Source organism: Crocodylus porosus, unplaced genomic scaffold (assembly GCF_001723895.1).
Source record: "Crocodylus porosus isolate Cpor-Errol unplaced genomic scaffold, CroPor_comp1, whole genome shotgun sequence".
In the NCBI taxonomy this organism is placed as follows: Eukaryota; Metazoa; Chordata; order Crocodylia; family Crocodylidae; genus Crocodylus; species Crocodylus porosus.
The window spans coordinates 30482514-30499568 of NW_017728907.1; the positions used below are offsets into that span (position 1 = coordinate 30482514).

Genomic DNA, 17055 nt, shown 5'->3' on the forward strand with positions numbered 1-17055 from the left:
TGCACCAGTTACTGATCAATGAGATTTTGGACTATTGTTCTCAATAGTTTTGAACTTTTGAGAGCTCATTGAAATACACAGAAACCACAATGCCACTATGATAGGGTAACCTTCCCACAACACTGAGTAAACTAGACATGTCAAACTAAAACTATAAAGTACCATTGACTAGGATTTAAGTATAATCATGCCTTAGGTTCAGAGACATCCTCATCTTTCATTGCCTCCAGCAATCATGTGACTGATCTACAGTCCCAGAATACAAATACATTTTCTTTTATGTGCAAATTCCTTTAGGCACATTGGGTGCATCTACACGTTCATTAATGCACTATAGTTACTGCTCATTAAGTTTAGTATTTGGTTAACCAAGTACAAAATGAATGCACAGTAACTTGTGCTACTGTGCAGTAGTGCCAGTGCACAGGATTTAGTGACACTTACTGAGCAGTAGCCTAGTACTACTGTGCAGTAGCATATTAGCAGTTTTTGCCCAGCACTCTACTGCACAGTGTTATTAGGCTACTGTGAAGTTAGCATCTTGTTAGATGCAACCATTGAGTAAGAACTTATACACTATTCTACTTCTCTGCTGCCAGTTGAGAAAAGCAAAGGGAGCAGTCCTAAACAAAAGCAAGTGTAAGCAGGTCTCCCCAGTCCTCAGCTATCTTTTCAGGTCCTTTCCATATTAGAAATATTAGGGCAAGGGACAGAAGTTACACATAAACCAGTTTAAGTGATCAAAAACTGGTTTAAACCTGTAACAGAACGTAAGTTCAGTGCACATAAACCCATTTCAAATGGGCTGAAACTAGTTTAAGATAAACCCAGTTGAATGTAGTATCAAATCTAACTGATTTAGGTCAAACCAGTTTATGGAACTTCTGTCTCAGACCTCTTCCTGATTTAAGTTAAATTAGAATCCTCCAGCATCCCAGTTGCTTTGCAGCCATGGGCTGGGATGGACTGGGCTGGGCTGAGCTATCTGCTTTAGACAGCAGGGCTGACCTCCTGGGCTGCATGCCACTCCCCACCTCCCCCCTTCCCACAGCCCCTTGATGAGCTGCTGGAATTCTGACACACCACAACGTGCTGGACATCTGACTCCCCAGGTACCTCTCCAATTGTACCTGCACTGCAACTTCCCCCTTCCCTCTAATCTCAGCCTGTCCCTCACCCCCTGATGCCTCCATTTCCATTTTCACTGACTGGCTTTCTTGCCTGCATTGCATGCCAGCCCCTGGCTTCTTTACTATTCCTTCCATCCAGGAACAGCACACACACCAACTGCAGGTGATTTCTCAGCCTGACAAAGGGTTTTTCAACCTGAAAGCTGGCATCCCAGGCAGCTAAACTGAGCCCACCTGGAGCCTCACAACTCCACTGCAACCAGCAAGCCTCAGGCCTCTCAAAGACATGACAGGTTTGGGCTTTCCCCAGCCAGGACTGTGTGCATGTGTGTAGTAGCTGGAGGTTATGGCACCTCCTACCCAAGTTTCACCAGGGGGATCCTCGGTCCTGGCATTTCCTGGGGCTGCCATACCACCAGCAGTCCCATCAGACCTCCCCAACCCTGGCAAAGTGCAGTTTTAGTAGTGATGCCCAGGACCTGGGGTCTCCTCATTTACCATGGCCCCAGTCCGTACCTCCAAATTCATCCTGGCACGGAAGCTCAGCAGGCACATGTTCTTCCCATGCTGGCTGGTGATGCTGTGAGTGCCTTCTCCAGCTCTGAGAGAAGGATATTAAATGACTTTAAAAAACTGAAAAAAAGGAAATAGGTGCAGATAGAGCGAGGAGGGTGGCATTCACTCCATCTGCACCTGGAGCTTGGGGAACTCCAGCAGCAGGAGGTTCACCTTGAGGAACACCAGCTGCTCCACCAAGCCAGGATCCAAGCAGATGTGGTGGGGTGTCACAACATCCCCAGCCATGCTGAACACCCTTTTGCTCAGAGCAATTGTTGATGGACAGGACAGGTGTTCCCGGGCAACTGTTGCCAGATACAGCCACATCTAGCTGCAGCTTATCCAGTAGGCCAAGGGGTCACATAGCAGTGGCTCCACATCCTTGGCAAGATAGGCAGCCACCAAGGCCTGAGTGCTACCTGTCTGGTGGTGGGGTCTGGTGCCTCTGGACCCCACCATGGAAGCCATGCCCTTGGCCCATATTGTCAGTGCCTGTGGTAGAGGAGGATACTGGCTGGTGGATGGTGTGCTAGCATGGGACAATAGATCCCCCTCTTCCACATCCCCCTGCCTCTACCATTCTGCCTTCCTGACTCTCTTCACCAGCACCTTTGTCCACTGAGTCAGGCTTTTGCTGCTTCACACACTGCCCTTCATCCTTGGGTCACACATGGCAGCCAGCACATGGACCATACTGAACCACAAGGGATCAAGCTGTTTCTTGATGCCCTCCTTCAGTCACCTCACCAGTGTCTGCACATCTGGTGACAGCGGCGTGTCCCAACCAGGAGCATTGATCCCCTGTAAGCTCTCCATATGGCTTTCAAATTCCCTTGCTACAGAGTTCACATGGATGAGGAGGGAATCACCAGTGCTGAGGGTCTCGGTTGCCTTGAGGAAGGGCTTGAGGACAAGCAAGATCTGGGAGATGGTATCCCACTCAGCTCTGTTAAGGGGGCCGCTGATCCCAATCTCCCCAAGCAAGGAGATTGCTCCTTGTTGCTCTACCAGCCTCTCAAGCATCAAGTATGTGGAGTTCCACCAAGTCTCCACATCCTGCATGATTTTGTGCTGTGGGATGTTCAGCTCTGCTTGTTTGTCCCACAGCATCTTGCCCCCTTTGATGCTCTGGTGGAAGTAGTCTACATGGTCAGTATGAAAGCAGTCCTTTCCCCCTCTTCTCCCCCCCCGTCAGCGGCGATGCATAGGGGGTGCACAGGGGTGTACATGCACCCCCTGAGAGCACTGGTGAACCCCTTGACCAGCCGCACTCACCACTTAGGCAATGGGCCAGGGGGCAGGCAGGAGCACCAGTGTCCCCCCTGCAAGCACTGGCTGATCACTGTAATCATTGCAGCCACTTCCAGGAGTGGCTGTGGCTGCTTCTGGGAGCGGCTGCAGCAATCGGCTGGTGCTTGCTCCCAGAAGTGGCCGCAGCCCCTCCTGGAAGTGGCTGCAGTGATTGGTCATTATGGGATCATCTGTGGGGCCCCTCTCCCCCCAGTCTGCAGGATCAGCCATCAGGGACCATCCCAGTCCACAGGATCAGCTGCAGGGGACCCCTCCCCACCCAGTTTCTGCTTCTCTGCAGGCAAGCCCAGTTTGAGCTCTGAAATTCAAAATGTTTCAAAACTTTCAAAATGTTTTGACTGCCCTCATTTCATTTTGAGGCTGTTTTGAAGCCCTTTGTTTCATTTCGATTTTGCTGTTTTGAGCTCGAAACAAGTCAAAACAGTGTCAAAATGAAACAGCCAATGAAATTTTGCACATTTCTAGCAGGCACACAGCAGCGAGGGGAGACGGGCTGCTTTTCTCCTGCACCAGCAGTGATTAACGTGCATTAAAAAAATTAATACAAAAACAAATGAATGTGTTATTCACATGCATTAACTGCAAGTAATTGACAGCCCTAAAATCAACAGATGTATGAAAAGAAGGGGGTGATATCCTTATATCCACCCACAATACAAATGATATGAAGGCTCCAGCAGGAACAGTTCTGTCATTTGCAGACTTTCTGGACCTTCACATTTGTGAAACCAATGGAATGAAGGGCAAAGGGGAAATGCTCAGGGGCAAAGAATGAGCCACCAAGAAGACTGCTGTTAAGGAATGCAGTAAACCACCACAAAATCTCTTTAGCATGTTGGCAAATTGACTTCCACTATAATTTTATTACGTTCTTCAACTGAATGGTATTGGTGTCATATGTGCACAGATTAAGGCCTAGAAGGTATAAGCTGCCTTTTAAGAGATCCACAAGCCCAGTCAGCTCCTGTGTTGTATTTCTGTCTTAAGGAACCTTGTCATTAGACTCAAATTAAAAATGAGCTGTCAGGTTCTATTAATAATTAATGCTGAAATGTTAGCACTTTGAAAAACTGTTTCAAGTGCAACACATTCCATTTAATGCTGAACAGTTTTATATTTACTGTAATTCCACCTTTCATCCCTTAATGTCAACTTCTAAATCTTTAATGCTTTAATCACACTTCTTATTTTGATATCCCAAGTGAGATGTTCTAACCTGTGTCCGCTTCTTTTCGATAAGGTGCACATTTTATACTGGAAGGCTAGTCAGCAGCAGTTGTTAATTATTAAGGAAAACAAAATGCTGCTGCTGGAAAATTATGTTTGTTCCCAGCAGTATGTGTTACCTTTAATCTGTACTGACAAGAAGCAAAAGGAATCATACAATAATCAGAGGAGCCAGGAGAGAGGATTGTTTGAGAAGAACATTACCCAGCAGAAATGTAAAGGATCTTGATTTGATTCCATAAACGAACTTAATTACTGGATAATGTATTATTTTAGGGAAATAACATACCTGTAATATACATAGTTAAAACAAGTGTTTGTAAATACAAAAGCAGATGATTTGTGATTCAGAGCTTTGCTGTACACTACACATACACAGCCCATGAAGGACAACTTGGGGTTTTTTTTGTATGTTTATTTGGTTTTTGTGCTATGCAAATAACTACTTAAAAGAAAATCTGAACTCCAAATAAAACTATGAACTGATTTCCGTGTATCATGCCTCCTTCCCCTCCCACTAAGGTCCCAAGGAAACTCAGCAGAGAAATATCCCAGCTAATTCCTTTGTTCAGTTCCTTTTTTCACTCTGTGAATCCAGCTTCAGATTTTCTGTTTCACTGAAAATATCACAGAATGTAACACTGTGAATACTAGAAGTTTTTTTACCAATGAGATAATCAATCAGTAATATCCGTGATAGGTTACCATCTCTAAACCACTAAGAACAACTCCTAAGGACTCTTTGGAAGGAAAAAATGTTGTTAAAGCTTGGCTTAAACTTATTCTGTCATTAGTCCAGTTTTCAGTTTTTGATTTGCAGTTCCCCTTTACTATAGCAAATTGTCTATAAAGGATGTGTGCATCCTTTAACAAAATGCGAATAAACACCATTATGGGTCATAAAGGCAAATTAACCATTGCACTCTTTTTTTGCTCATGTAATTAGTCCTTGGTTTTTGCTGCTTTCACATGCTTTGGTAGAATGTACTAAGAACACTATATATTTAAAAGTTCTGAAGTGATCAGCTCAGAATGTTTTAAGCTTAAAACAAATCATTCAAGGTAAAGTCATTCAACATTGAGTCTACGGCTCATAATGGAATTAATTTTAAACTTTCCCTTTTTCAGTACCAATTTTTATTTCTTCCTTCATGTCTACAATTTTACTGTTTTATAGAACAGGTGCTTTTTATTGTGGTAAGTTAAAAGGTTATGGTTCATCTTGGGAGGGTGGTGGAAAGGCTCTGTGAGATGAGGGGGGAGGGGAAAGCGGGTTCTGTTTGTTGAGGGGAAAGGGGAGAGGAATGAGGGGAGGGGTGTTGTAAGGGTAATAAAGTTTTTTTGTTTCAATGATGTGCATGTTCTGAGAGTAGTGCTGGAGGTGGAAAGAGGATGGGGGAGTGTGGGCAGCAGGACAGGTGGGCTGGAGTACACAAGACGGGGGTTGGGCAGGGTCAACTTTAGTCCCAAATCACTGCATGGGTAGACACTTGCCAAAAATCACTTAATGTGCATTAGTTTAATACACATTCATTTTAGTCATGCTTAAATGCACATGTAGATGCACCCAAACAGTCCCATTGAAATCAACAGGACCATTGTGGGTAGCAAAATGTTGTTAACTACAAGTAAACATAGCACAATATGGCCTGTAGATACTTTTGATTACAGACCTGTTGAACATTATGAAACCCGTCCAAACCTCACTAAAGTCAATGGCAATCTTCCTATTAACTTGAAAGGGTTTTAAATTAAGCCTTACAAATGTAGAGAATACTGAACATGCCTGGCATTCTCTGAGTCTCAAGAGAACTGGTACAATCCAAAGACCACTAGACCAGACTCTGCACTGCCCTGTATCTTGTATAGTCATTTACACCTGTGTAAACTAAGTGGAAAAACCTGCCATTCTGATCTGATAGCATTTTTCACTCACTTTGCACTGGTGTAATTGATTGCATAAAGGGGAAGACAGTGAACTACCAAACCATACTATTCTAGCTTCTGTCATCTGCTGCACCTGGAGGACTGCATGTAGTTTGATGAGATTGTGTTGGAGTAAATGAAGATGGAATTTTCCCAGCCTCTGCACCTTGGCATGTGCTATTAACCCCCCTCTACAGGTTTTCACATTTCTATTATCGTGCTTCTGCCAAGTATGTGCTTTTTTCTACTTAGACGATCAGTGGATAAAGTCTTTCCAAGTTGGCCATGATTAGAAAAAATTACTACACTAATACATCTAGTCACACTGGCTTGTAGGACAGGATTTCTGAGTTTATTGTTGGAGCTTTGAACCCTTCAACTTATAAATCAAAAAAGAAATAAAAAATTCCTGCTGCTATATTATCATTCAAGCTACCACTTCTATCCCTCCATACAGCAGAGACATACATAGCAAAGAAAAGCATTAAAGAATATTTAAAAGATACCTAAAAGGACAAAACAAATGGACATGTGTAGAATGTGTACATTGTTCACTACAAACATGATTAGTTTGTATATATAATGCATGTGTTGTTAAAGCAGAGTGGGTTCTTTGAAGTTTACAAGTTTGTTATGAATTGATTTATTCATGAAATGCTTTGTTTCTATGACAACTTTATTGGTTTGCCTGTGGTCTAAATACATATAAGCATGGCAGGAATTCCACAATACAAAACAAATTACAGACTACTACCTGAATGGCTTGCTGCCTTTAGGGAATGTACAGAAATAGTAGGCAATAAGGGCAGAAATCACCATATACTACACCAGTACAAGAACAATTACTTAATAAAGAAAAATACTTAAAGGTCCTCCTGAGTTTTCAGCTTAGTAATAAAAAGAAAAGATGGGAATGAGGAAAGGAATTTTGTGAAAAAAAGATACAAAAGGACCCAGCCCCTAACTGCAGACATACTCACATAGTCAAGGAAAAGCCACAGATCAAAGATCAGCATTCTCTCCCACAAATAATAGCACTAGCAGGAAGCTATTAATATTCATAACAGCTCTATAGCTACAAAAGGAACTGGAGAGCTATTGTTTAGAGAAAAATTAGTGTGAAAGTATGGGGCATTAGTTGATAAAAGGATAGAAAGGCTCACAGGGAAGACACAAATAAAGGATCAGAGAGAAAAGTCAATAAGTGGATCAAAGGACAAAAGGACAAATTCTAAAATAAAGGAACAATAATTATGAGAAGTGGAGGAGGGTTGGGAGTAGGAAGATGGCAATCTGAGGAAGGGGGTTGTCAAATGCAAATAAGAGGGTAAAATTAAAAAATATCAAAATCAGGATTGATGAAAGAAAATGTGGGTGAAAAATCTCATTTAACCTGCATTGCACTTGGTTCCTTCTCAGGAAAGACATCCTAAAAACATGTTATTAAAATGATACACTCTTTTAGCCTGCTGGAAACAGTGGTTCCTTTGTTCTATTTAATATTCCATAAAGACTCTTGAAATTGTCATGCAAGAACAAGGAAGAATGTGAAATACTCTTTCCCCTGCTGTGTAGCAACTTTTTCCACAGCACATTCTACTTCTGAAAGTTTGGAACATCAGAAGATATCATTCCTGCATCATGAATAGATTTTTTTTTAAAATTATAAAACTAAACAAAGTTACATAATGTTCAAGAACCGTTTTTTATAAAGTAAAGTGAAAATTTCAAGGCAAAAATCCAATGATTTACACCGATTAGATAATATTGCAAACTAGCTGAAACTCTCAAAACATTTGCGATTAAATTTTTATTGGAAAAATATTTCTTTGTGTAGCAGGGCACCAACGTGCCTGCTACTTGGAGAGCTGGAATAACGGCTCAGGTGCTGGTTGCTAGGGGATACCAGAGGGAGCTAAGGACACACACCTGTCTGGTCAGCTGACTGAGGTCAGCTGACCAAAAGGGGCAGGGCCTGGCTCCAATATAAATCATAGGCCAAAGGCCCGGGGGGGCAGGGCTGGCAGTCAAGGAGGAAGGATCTCGGCCTTGAATGAGTGAAAAGAAAAGGTCTGGATGGGTGAGTAGCTAGGGACATGGGTAAGAGATGGAACGCCTGTGGTGTGGTTCGGAGGACGTCTTAGCCATGAGGCATAGATTTGTGTTATTCACTGACAGGCTTGTGTTTGGATCTTGTTACACTGGAGGATCGGGAGAGGCTATCAGGGGATGGAGGAGGCCTCATAGGGGGACCATGTCAGAGGGTGGGGCTCCAGAGAGAGAGGGGCAGCACTGCTGAGAAGCCTAAAAAGGGGGCAGTAACCTTGAAGCTTCAGCACAGGAAGCAGTGACCATTAAGCCAAAAGGGTACAGCAGAGGTAGTGTGCCTCACAGACTGCCATCCCCGAGCACCAGGAAAAGGCGCGGGACAGGGCTGACTCCGAGTACCCCGGAAGGCAGAACAAACAAGGTCGTGGAGAACCAGAGCACCAGTGAGGCTCGGGGTGGGCGAGAAGCCCCAGACAGCGGGTAGCAGGAAGCCCAGAGAGTGGGCCATGAGAAGCCCAGAGAGTGGGCAGCGAGAAGCCCCAGAGAGAGGGGGACAGCGACCAATGTTGAGCACTGTGAGGTGCAGCATGAGGTGGGGCTACAGAGAGCCTGAGCGAGACTAGACTGTGAAGGGACAGAGCATCAACAGGGCACAGAGCAAGGCAGGGCTATAGAGTGCCCAAGTGCCAGGGAGACTGAGGCGGGTCCGGCACATAGCAGGAAATCTGTAGCCAAGGGGACGAAGGGCAGCCTCCCTACAATAAATATATAAGATCAAAGACGTGGTGGTCAAGATTCCAAAAGTGCTTAGAGAACACTCGGCACAGTACTAAGGTTACCCTTAGGGGAGTGCACGGCGACCCTAGGGTGCCATCCTGCTACACTTTAAATACAGGATTTTTATTTATCCTTTGACCAAATATTTTAAGGGAATCAAAACTTCTTGCCCTGCAAAAGGTTACATAAAGTTGTCTATGTGTAAACTCTGGCTTAGGAATATTAAATATTTTGTCAAACCTTGTGACTTGTTTTTAGTCATAGAATAAGAGAGACCTTGTACACCTGACTAAGGGCTGGTACACAAGAGGAAATTGCCCCTTTTAGTGGTTTAATTGTCCTTTTTAATGATTTAATTATGTAATAGTATACACATTCGGCAGCATGTTACAATTACATTTTGTAACAGTGTACACATTCGGTGGCATATTTTGATTTAAATTACTTTTTTAATTTATGTATTTTAATGTATTTTAGTTTGCTATGTAACAAATTACAGTGATATTCCTTACGTGCACAAAGGCCCAGAGAAGGCAGCAAGGACAGAGCATGGTGCCCAGGCATGCTCAGGGAAGCTTGGGCTTTGTGGGCTTTCTGTGCCCTATGCACTGTCCCTGCCACCTTCTCTGGCTGCCAGCACACCCAACCATCCTCCTGCCACCTTTCTGGGGCAGCCAGCCTGTTCCCAGGTGGTCCCAGTCAGCGGGAAGGCAGTGGGGATGGTTCTGGAAACCCACCAAGCTTCAGCTTCCCCAGTCACACCTGGGCTTCCAGTGCCCTGTGCACCATTGGATCTGGTGAGTGCTGCCTGTGAGCTAGGGCTGCACCTGCACAGCTAGCACCCTGCCTGGGTGGCCCCGAGGGGTGCCACCACTGCGGAGGGAAGTACTAGGCTGCCCCGCAGCTCAGGGGCTATGCAATCCAGTGGTAGCTTGTGTGGGCAGGCTCTGCCGAAGAGAAAAAAAAATATGGATTGAAGGGCTTAATCTTTTATTTTTTCCCTCCTGGAGCCTTCTTGCATCTCCCATGGATGGAGAGCTTGCTGGTGGTATGTCATGCAGACCTGTAGCTGCATGGGACCCTGGTGATTCCTTCTGCAATGGTGGAGCCCTCCAGGCAGCATCCACCCACTAGCAACCTACTTGGGCAGTCCTGGGGGTGCTGCCAGCATGGAGGGAAGGACTGAGGCCCCCACAGCTCAGGGCCTACTAACAGCTGGCCACTGGGATGCAGGAGAGGCAGGGAGGCTCTGCGGGGAAAAAAAGATCAGCCCCCTCACTGCTTTTTTTTATCCTTTGGCGAAGCCTGCGTACTTCACGGTGTGGGGCCCTGGTACTTCATTCCAGCTCTAACTTGCCTGCATATCTGTTTGAAATGCCACAGGATTTATAATAATAACATGCTTAACCTATCAGAGTGCTCCACACAGACAGAATGTTTCAGTAAGTATTGTGATTGGCTGACAAGACAACCAGAGTGCTCCGGACAAAGAGAATAAGACTATTATTATTATAGATAGTGCCAGTATTTAAGCCACAGCACCTTATTTCTGTTGGGTAGTTAGAATGGAAATGCCTTGAAATGATGCAGTTTAGGGACAAAATCCATGTTTTCCTCTGTAATCACAGAGAGACTCAGAGGCCATAAGTTGGCTTAGGGACAAATGCTTTCTTGCATAGGAATAGTTTTGCCTGGAAGTGGTTATGCCACTATGTACTTTGAAAACAAATTTTCATGGGTTGCCTTCTCAAGACATCATTGGGCAGTGCTTATTCATGTATTACTTTGGGTGGGCAAGTGAAACACCAATATTGGGAGCCAATTTAGATGGGGTGCCAGAATGACAGCCCCCAGGAAGCCCATGATGCATCAATCAATGCTGCAGAGAACACTCTGGTGTGTGAGAAGCCTGTCTTGCAGCATCTGCAGCAACCAGAGTGTGGTGAATGTGTGCTACAGTAGGTAAGACTCTGCCTTCCCAACTCTGTACCCATTGCTCTCTGGAGCTTAGCACACTACAACCCCATTGTCTCACCCTCACTTCACCCAAGACAGTGACATAGCTAGCTATACCTCTATACAACCTTCCATTGTTACTCTCCATTGGCAGTAAATATTTATTGTGAATAAAGGAGGTAGATTAGCACTCCAGAATAGGCCACTGTTGCTCTTAAGGAATATTCCCCTCTCCCCTCACCACCATTATTATAACAGAACCACCTTTCACGTCCAGCCTGACTAATCTGTGAGGCAAGATTTGACTTGGGAATAAGTTACAGTTGCTGCATCTACATGAAATGCTGACTACACAGTACCTTCTTACTACTGCGCAGTAGTATCACATAGCACAAAGCATTATGCAACGCTATTGTGCAATAGTAACAAGCTACTGGTTAGCCAGCATCACCAAAAAGCTGTTTAGGGCACTATTACGCAGTAATGCCAGTTACTGTGCAATCATTTAGTGTTTATGCATGCAAGTACTGAATGACTGGGCAGTAACAACTGCACAGTCAGTGTCTTGTGTAAACGTGGTTAGTATCAAATAAAATTGATTTTCTTGTTCCTTATCCTCATGGTTGATTTTCTCATTCCTTAACAAGATGGTTGTTGTGACAGATTATGGGTTTTACTGTGATATTTCTGTGCTAATTGCATTCACGTTCTTATAATATTATGTGACTTGGTTTACCTTATTAGCCTGTTCACAGAGAATGAAGGGTTAAGTGCCAGGTTGCCAGAGCTGTCTACATGAAGGACATGCAAGAGGAGACAAGATGGACCTTTAACACCAACAGTCTTGAATGACTGCATTGACATAACAAGAAAGATAACAATGCCTAAGGGTAATATCTGCTATTGGACCAACTATGTAGTTGGGATGAAGTTAGACAAGGTTTTGAATGCAAGAGATTCTTTATCGGGTTCCTGATCACAGGAAGCCAGGGTCATCAACAAAGGTGAGATGCTTAACACCCAGGAGATTACAGAGGACAACAGGGCTATGGATAGAAGTTACACATAAACTGGTTTAAATGACTGGATACTGGTTTAACCTGTAACACAACAGAAGCGCAGTGCACATAAACCACTTTCAAAATGGCCAAAACCAGTTTAAGATAAACCTGGTTGGAGGTAGTATCAGACTTAACTGATGAAGGTCAAACTGGTTTATGGAACTTTTGTTCCAGATCCCTTCTTGGTTCAAGTTAACTCACAGTCACCCAGCATCCAAGGATGCTTTGCAGCCCCTGGCTAGGTTGTCTGCTCCAGTGGAGCAGGGACTGCTTCGTCTCTCTGCTCTTTAGCCTGCTTCCTGTCTGCATCTGTCAGCCCATAGGGAAAGGAGGGGCAGAGAGGCCCAGGGAACAGACCTGACAGACCAGACCTTTGCCAGAGACTGAGGGGAGAGGAGGCACAGCAAGCTCCCACAGGCAGTGGCAGCACTGTTGGCAGCAGGAGTATGGTGGCGGCAAGCAGGAAGCTCCCGCAGGCAGCCACAGTGCTGTTGGTGGGGAGGGGGTGGTGAGCACCAACTGGCGGTATGTGACCACCTGCAGATGCCGCCAGCAGTGTCGGCGTGGCCAGTAGTGATTGCGGACCACCTACAGATGCTGGCGGTGATGTTGGCGGGGGGGTGGCAAACAGCAACTGCCCACAGGCACTGCCAGCAGTGTCGATGGTGCCTCTCCACAAGGGGTGCACCGCCACACTCATGGGGTGCACATGCACCTGTGTGCACCCCCTACACATTGCCAATGGATCTGCAAACCCCTGTAGCCAGGGTCTACACAGCACGTGGGAGGAGGAAAAGCCCCTGTGGTGGGAGGGTTTCGACACTTGGCAGCCCTCCCTCTGCCCCCCCTTCCTCTTCCCCTTCCCAGCTGCTGATTGCTTCAGGGGCTGCTACAGGAGGGAGGGAGAAGCAGTCCTCCGAGCTGGGTGCCTGTCCATGCAGCTCAGCATGGGGGAACCAGGGAGCCCTTGCCTTGGAGGTCTTCCCCTCACCTCTGCTTAGGGCCCCCCAGCCTGGGGCAGCCCCAGGAAGCTGAAGGGATTTCGTCCCCTCCCAAACTCCAGAGCCACTTGTCTTAGCCACTGTGAGTCTCAGGCAGCCTCAGGGAGTGGAGGGAAATTTTCCTGCTCCTCTGCAGCTGGTTTTGCTTCACCTGCTGCAAATCTGAGGCAAAACCAGTTTCAGGGGAGTGAAAGAGTTTCCCTCTGCTCCATGAGGCTGTCCTGGGCTACCCCTGGGACTTGCAGCAGCTAAGGCAAGCAGCTGTGTGGTCAGGGCGGTGGGGGGGGGGAGGCGGAGAATTCCCCTCAGCTCCCTGGGGCTGGGAAACCCAGGGCTGGGGTGAGGGGAAGCCCCCCAAGGCAGGGGCTCCCGGGTACCTCATGCTGGGCTGCATGGACAGGCATCCAGCTGGGAGGACTTCTCTCGCCCTCCTATGGCCACAGCTGAAGCAATCAGCAGCTGGGAAGGGGGTGGGATTCTCCTCAGCTTCCCAGGGCTGCCTGGGCTGGGGAACCCAGGCTGGGGGAAACTCCTGAGGGGGAGGATCCCCCAAAGTGGGCCAGTACCCAAGCAGTGAGCTCCTTAACCCCTGTGAGGACCTGGGGCTGCATTGGGTCTCCTCAGCACGAGGCGAAGTCCTTCTTTCATGAACGTTACTGGATAATAGCTCCCTGAGTCAAGGCCACATAGAACCAGGGAGGGTAAGGGACCAAAAGGTCAAGAGCCTCAGAGAGTTTAGATGCATCATAAGGACCTAAACTACTGTACTAATTTGACATGTAAGAATTGAAAAGTCAAGACGCTCATACTTGCTTATCTGATTTGTATTTGCTCTATGTTATCCCTGACTCACAACCTGACCCAGTATCCTTCATGTTCTGTATCATCTATATTGTATTGATTAAAAGCCCTTCCATAGATCCTTAAGATGACCAACCTCTTAAAAACATGATGGGGCATCATCAGAGTTTACTGAACTTAAATTATTTTATCATTATAGCAGGTCAAACACTATTTAATATTTAGGTGTTAACCAATAATATTTGCACACGATTCAGGGCAAGCTATCACCTCTACAGACATGGGGGGCCTAATCTGCACTCATACTAGGTTCCCTCTATACTGCTGTGAGAGTGTAGATGAGGTGAAATTACTTATATCCTCTAGAAGACAATGGTGAGAATCAGGTCCTTGATATCTCTGGAAATAGATATGTGCATGGACAATTCATGCTACTATATTGCTTTTGTCTTGTACTGTAAAGTTCCACTTTTTGTGCATAGACAATGGAACATAGTGAGTTCTCTGGAGTTATTCTTAATTTAGCTTTCATTTAGTTCCAAAACACAGGTCACTACCAAATAAAATTATACTCAAAGAAATCTTGAGTTTATGGGATGCTGCTAATCCTGTCAGTTGCTGAGCATTCACATTTCTTATTTAAGTCACTGCACCTTCTTCCTAAGCCGTTATCAAACCCCATAAAGACTGAATTACCATCTTTTTTGTTAGATGCTTGATTTGCCTTCCATTTTTTTTTGGTATCTTAGAGGCTAAGTCAGAATTCACGTAGGTTTTAAAGTAGTGCAATTAGGTTAATTTTAGTGAAGTTACTCCTATTTTACACTGGTTGTACCTGAGATCAGAATGTAGAACACCTCTATTAACTGCAAGGAAATGTTTTTGTTCAGGGTACTGTACCTTTTAATGTAGAGGCATTCTCTGCCTGCTGCAAAACCAGCCACCATTTTGTTTAGTTTTGGATGCAGCATGCTCTGAGGGAGGTGTCTGTGCTGTCTCTGACCATTTAAGATTGTTTTTTCTCAGATGGTTGTTTTATAGTCCCATATTTCTTTAATATCGTAGTTAATTTTTACTGTGATCAAAAACATACAAGGCATTTTAACCAAGATGATTTTTCTTTCAAAGTCTGAAAATACAGAAACAGAAAAAACAAATAGTGTAGTCATGCAACACATTAAATATGATTGGTGCTAATGCAGTAAGGAAAAGCAATCCCACATTTGCCTTAATTAGTGGAGAATTCCCCCCTGCATTGTCAAATCTCTGGTGCCTTACAACCACTGCTGTAGCCCAGCATGACAGACATGAGCAGGGAAAAGGTGTATCTAGAATATAACTGGGCACAGTTGGCACCTGGCTGTCAGAAACATTTCCTGTGGATCGTGGTATCACAGATTCCCCCAGAGAAGCATTTGCTTGGAACCCCTGACTTTGTCTGGCCTCTCTGAGTACCCCATGAAGCCAGCCCAGGCATAGTTTTTTAGGGTGGGGTGAGCTCTGGCTCTGTATGTCTCCAAGACATGGTTATTTGGGCCCTGACCCTCCCTGGTTACCCATCAGCTTTCCTCAGGGATCTGCAATCCAGTTCACCCCGAGACGAGGATTTTGTCTCTTAAAGGGGAAAGAAATGCACGTGAAATCCCAAGCAGCAGAGCTGATGGCTCCTTTTCAACAAAGGGCCTTTACTGGGCAAAGGCAGCACATGAAGAAATTCTTGGCCCTTGCAAAGGGTTAAGCAATCCCGCTATTCCCAATCTAGTTCACGCAGCTCCAAGCACCCCAAAGTTAGCTCAGCTGTTCCTTCTCTCATCTCCCAAGCACTCAGGACAACACCCTTCTTTTCGCTTGTTCCATCCCTTGTTTCTTATTTAACTCCTTCCTTCCCTTGACACCTCCAAGCCAGTGGGATGTGCCTGTCAAGGGACGTTTGTCAAGGCTCACCTGAGGTGTCAAGGATGCCATTCAATTCTTTGTTGCTGGAAGTGCATGTAGGCAGGCAGCTCCAATTTCAGTCCCACTTAATGCCTTCTTCCTCTCCTGTTCAAGTTATTCAGGGAAACTGAGGCATGCAACATTATTATAAGATGAAGAAATTTGAACCAGAAGTATTACAGTAAAGCCATAGTCTGACACACATGGTAACTGCCCTAAAGCCCCAGGATCAAGAAGCCATAAAGGTCACTAGTTCTGTGTTCTATATATGAGGTGGTGGTTTTGCTGTAGTTTTTATCCTCTGTTTTTCTTCCTTATTTCTCTTACCAATTACCAGAGGTTTCTAAATATATTACATTAAAAGTATACACTGGTTGTTTTCCACATTGGAGCTCTTCAGTTTCAGAAAACATTGGTAGTTTTCACAGGTTACACCTAAAAAATATGGTATTTCAGTCATACCACCTTGATACAGGTCCTGGTACCTAGAACTGATATTTCAGCTTCAGAAAGTTGTTCTGTGGTAGTCATCATAAGAAAGGTGCATAAAAGGTGCATAAAATAATACAATAGCTACAAGTTTACAAATGAAAGCTTTTCAGGAGTAATGAATTGTTTTTACTGCCATAGTGCTTTATCTTAAGTACGCAGAAAATTGCCATAGTTTGTCCCATAGCTGACTACAATATTTAATTATTTAATGATGGCTATAAAATAAGTGTAACAAAATGAAAACTGCTCTGAACTTTCTTGACACTGTATATTCTTCAAATACTTGCTCTTTATCTGACACACCATCATTCACTCCCTCAGCCCTCAGAGAACAGCAGGGTAGCTGAACTATCAATATATTAGGAGAAAAATCATAGACAAGGAAAGTAAAATTGTGACATTTCAGAAATAATGGTGTACTTTATGTGACGCACTTCACATCTAATATTTAGTTGAGATCCTAGAAAAAAAAGAAACTGATGCAACTTAAAAAAATTAAGTTTCAATAACATATCACAGTGTGCCTGATGAATAAGTCTTCTATGTATGACTGTATGTAGATAAAGCTAAAGAAACACCAGCCCGGACATAGTGGGGATCACAGAAATGTGGTGGGACTCAACACATGATTGGGTGGTGAGTGTCAAGGGCTATAGGCTATACAGGAGGGACAGGATAGGAAAGAGAGGTGGGGGTGTGACACTCTATATTAAGGAGGAATACACATCCTCGTCAATTAGCAAGGAGTCAGGGGAGGGGCACTCTGAAGTGCTTTGGGTTAGAGTACAAGGCAGTCGAGGGGAAAGGGACTTAATGGTGGGAGTCTACTAC

The 17055-nt window shown here is 44.8% G+C and overlaps 1 long non-coding RNA gene across 1 annotated transcript in view; it reads right to left on the minus strand.

The window, feature by feature from the left end:
• Window positions 1–11487: 11487 nt before the first annotated feature.
• LOC109307625 overlaps window positions 11488–17055 on the minus strand; it is a 12411-nt gene continuing 6843 nt past the window's right edge. Inside the window, exon 3 of the long non-coding RNA XR_002100321.1 lies at window positions 11488–11498. This is a non-coding gene — a long non-coding RNA (uncharacterized LOC109307625). The remainder of the gene's footprint in view (window positions 11499–17055) is intronic.